Here is a 4260-nt window from a genome sequence, read left to right as displayed (position 1 = left end):
CGATGCTTCAGCTACGTCAGTCTTCTGTGGGGCCCTCGGGGCTCTCTGCGCTGGGTGGTTTTCTTGGCAGGCGTTTCATGACCCAACTAGGGAACATCATCAGGGCTAGAAGGAAGGCGGGGGGTTGTGGGGAGGAGGAGGAAGAAAACGACTGTGGGGTCCTTGGTGCTCTCTGGGCTCGGTGGCTTTCTTGCAGACATTTTCCCACCCAACCAGGTAACACCATCCCTGCTAGAAGAGAGGGGGGTTTACCTCCCTCAGGCCTTGTTTCTGAGTGACCGGAGGGCAAAGAGCGCCAGGCAGGGTCGGCCCATCGTCCGGATTTTCTTGCCCGGTGAGTTGAGCGCCTGTATCTGCTCACCCTTCCCCCCCACCCTCAATGTCCCCCCCCCCACCCCCACTGAAAAACCAGCTGCAGCTCTTTGTCTTGAAGTGGAGGCCAGCTGTAAACAGGAAAGGAAAGCAGCTGGAATGCCCTCCGGGTGGGGGGGGGGAGACCGCCAGGCCCCCGAAGGTGCTCCGTCCTCCAAGGCCTAAACGCTGCAGCCGAGTTTTTACCATTTTTCCATCTCGGGACAATTTCTTCCCTCCCGCTGAAGCGGTTGGGTGTGTGTGTGTGTGTCTCCAAACGTGGCCCCTTTGCGGACTTCAACTCCCAGAGTTCCCCATCCGGCTCTCCTGGGAATTGAAGTCTACCTGCCTTAAAGTTGCCAACTTTGCAAAAACACCGGCTTGGAACGTCATCAGTTGGGCAGACACCTGGAAGGACACCGGTCAAGGTAGCTTCTTGCTAGCTTCCACCTTGCCAGGCTAGGTTGCTCTGCTCCGGCCAGGCCGACGGACAAGCTCTTCGTTTCTTCCCTTGATCAGGCCATGCCAGGCCCAGAAGGACAGGAGGAGGAGGAGGAGGCCTCAAATTCCCCTCCCCAGATGCCACAAGTCTTAACTAGCCTTCGGCTGTCGGGAGCCACCAGAGGACGATGCTGGTTGACAGCGGAGGGAATGAGGGAGGACCCCCTCTAGGGCTTCTCCCCCTGGCGTAGCAGGGGCTCCAAACCAGGGCACCACCACGGCATCCCTGGCAAAGACCTGTGGAGGAAAGGGTTTTCGGGGCTGTGGCAGCTAGGAGGAGACCACGGATGAGGAGGCCACGGAGGGGTCTTGCAGGAGCCCAGGAGCAAGTTAGATGGAGCTGGGAAGCCACCCAGATGTGTCAGCTAGATAGACGTTTCTTGGCCCTGGAAATAAGGGGGGGGGGGGAGTTGGTAATAGATTTATAGGTGGGGAGGCTGTTTGTATATATTGGGTCCTCCTTTTTCTCCTCTCCCCCCTTTCTTCGTCTCCTTTTCTCCTTCCCCTTCTCCTCCTTTTTCCTCCTCTTTCTCCCTCCGCCCCCAAGTAAACAAGTAAATCCCAAGGTTGCCAAGGCTTGTCTCATTGCTTCCTGTTTGGCCTGGATAATAGCTCCGCTTCCTGGACCTTTTGACGTTACCTCACCCTTCCCCTCCACTCCAGGAAGAGGAGGAGGAGGAGGGGGGTAGGGAGACGAGACCGCGGGGTGAGGGGCTGCTGCCAAGGTTGTGGCTGCCAAGGTTCCCCGTTGCAAAACGAGGACGGCAAAGCCCTCCCAACTCGGTCGATTTCTCTTAGAAACCCACTTGCTCCCTTGTCAGGATGCTGGGCAGGGGGTCATCAAGGCTGGTGGGAAGGTCCTCCAGGCAGAACCTGGAAGGCCACTTGGGGGGATGCTGGGGAGGGTGGGGGGACGACTGTGTCTTCTCCAAGCTTCCCACCCACCCTTCGATCCCCCGGGTCCTGCCCTGTGTAGGACAATCCGAGCCACTGCAGGGCCTCCGTCGTGGAGGTGAGCACCCCCAGGTCCGGCCACTGAGGATCCCCTGCGTGGCCGGCTTCAGAACGGCTCTCCGGCGACCTGCCGGGAGCCCAGCTGCCCTTCAAGAATCGGGGCCGCCCTATGAGATCTGGGTCTCCAAAGTAACCAAGATGTGAGGAGTTGACTGGATCTGTGCTGGGCCAGTTTGAGGGCCTCAGGATCCGCCAGAAAGCCCCCAAGGCGCTTTTGGCGAGCTGCTTAACTCGGGGCAGCTCATTTAACCGCCACCTTGCTCAGCCATGAAACTGCTGGCCTCTGTTATAAGCTGAGGACTAGCCCTGTAGGTAAAGTCCCTTAAAGCAACACGATGACAGTCTGAACTTTGGGAGGGGGATCCCTGGTGCTCCCTGAGCTGGCTGGCTTTCTTGCAGATGTTTCGTGACCCAGCTAGGGAACATCATCCTCGGTGCTAGAAGAGAGAGGGTGTTCGGGAGAGGAGGAGGAGGAGGAGGAGGAAGAGAGGAGGGCTATGGGTCCCTGGGGCTCCCTGAGCTGGCTGGCTTTCTTGCAGACGTTCCGTGACCCAGCTAGGGAACATCATCCTCGGTGCTAGGAAGGAGCGCAGTTAAACTGCGCTTAGATGAAGTTACTTAGTTAACATTGCTCCTTCCTAGCCCTGATGATGTTCCCTAGCTGGGTCACGAAACGTCTGCAACAAAACCAGCCATCTCGGAGAGCAGCCGGGACCCTTCCATGCCGACCCTGAGCTGGAAACATTCTCCTTTATTCGGAGGCCGAACTGTCTTGTCAGCACCCAGGAAAGGCGGCTGTGATGGAATCGGGTCAGAAAGAAAAATCAACCTGTTAAGAGATCCAAGAAGCCATTTTTGCTGCCCAGCCGCCCCGTTCAATGGCCGGAAGGCCGGGGCACAAGATTGTCTGGGTCAAACCATTTCCAACCTTGTAATAAACGGGCTCTTGTGTTTCCTCAAATGAAGGGGAGGGGGCTGGCCTCTCTTTCCCCTCTCCTAAGGGGCCTCAGCCCTTCTCCCACCCACCCCCCACCCCAAGCCCAAGCTGCAGTTGGCAGACAAGCTGGAGACAAAACACCGAGCATTTCCTCCCATTCATTGAGAGTGGAGGGAGTCTCTGCCCACCCTGGCCTCCTCTGTTTCTCCTTGGCGCACACACACACACACCGAGTTGCCTACTTGGAAGAGAAAAGGGGGAAGGGGTAGAGCAGGACCCCCACCCCACAACTTGCAACTTTAAGACTGGTGGACTTCAATTCCCAGCATTCTCCAGCCAGCAGAGCTGGCTGGAGAATGCTGAGAGTTGAAGTCCACCAGTCTTAAAGTTGCCAAGTTTGGAAACCTGTGGTGTAGAGGGTCTCTCCATGTGGAGGGGCTGGAGGACTTGGAGGTCCACGGAAGTGGGGGAATCCCTCCGGCTTTCTGGTGACTGAGCAGATCCAGATGGAATCAACCCGTAGGCCGTGACCCTGTAAATATCTCCTGGTTGCCTCCATCCTTCTTCTTTTCCCACAATCTGCCCCGAATGATCTATGGGGTTTCTGGAGATTCTCAGCCACCCAGCAGGTCAGAGTTGTTGCCAAAAGTGTGTTTTTTTTTTCTTTTCAAAAAGCAACTGGACTTTCTTGGGTTTTTGTTTTTCCTTGAAGACATCTCGGTTCTGATCCAAGAAGCTTCTTCAGTGCTTTTTTCCCCCCGCTATTATTTTATTGAGAACGAAGTTAAAACACAAAATAGAAAACCAAATAAAAACCCAAAAAGACATAAAAGAAAGAAAAAACACACAAAGCGATCAGAACATTTTTTTTAAAAAGGTGCATTATACATTACACAGATGTCATCCCCTTTAGTTGAATACTGATTAATATATTACTACCTTAGTTCCTACCGCTTGCAAAACAGGCCCTCCCCAAATGTTTAAACTACTAAATCTATTAACAATTTTTTGGTCTGTCTTCTATAAGTTATATTAGTGACAAAGCAGCTAACAGGAAAAAAAACCAATAATAGTAAAACAACACAAAGTTTCAAAGCTCTCGTGTTAAGAAACTCTTATTGTAACCCACTCGTAGAAAATTTACCACGGGATCTTAACTATCCCAGATCATCCCAAGATTGTCCTGGGTCAAAAATCCACATTTGTTTTTTAATATCCTCTGAATGAATGAATGAATGAATGAATGAATGAATGAATTGGAATATTCAGTCTAGAACTGAAGAAGCTCCTTGGATGAGTAGCAAAATGTCTTCCAAGGCAGAAACAGAAGTCCCAGTTGCCTTTGAGACTCACAGTCCGTAGATCCCTGAAGGGCTGCCCTTCCTGCAACTTCACAGGACCACAAGGGCAAATCCCAGATTGGGGGGGGGGGGCTTTGGTGCCAGGCCTTGGTGCCC

General features: G+C 53.6%; 1 protein-coding gene across 2 annotated transcripts in view; it reads right to left on the bottom strand.

The window, feature by feature from the left end:
- Positions 1-4260, bottom strand: part of CAPNS1 (calpain small subunit 1) — a 186504-nt gene that overhangs the window by 57507 nt on the left and 124737 nt on the right. The gene's annotated exons all lie outside the window — the stretch shown is intronic.

This window comes from Notechis scutatus, chromosome 8, assembly GCF_049901735.1.
Source record: "Notechis scutatus isolate UNSWTSFEM ecotype Mainland chromosome 8, rNotScu1.2, whole genome shotgun sequence".
Taxonomy (NCBI): domain Eukaryota; kingdom Metazoa; phylum Chordata; class Lepidosauria; order Squamata; family Elapidae; genus Notechis; species Notechis scutatus.
This window is presented reverse-complemented; position numbering and strand designations above follow the sequence as displayed.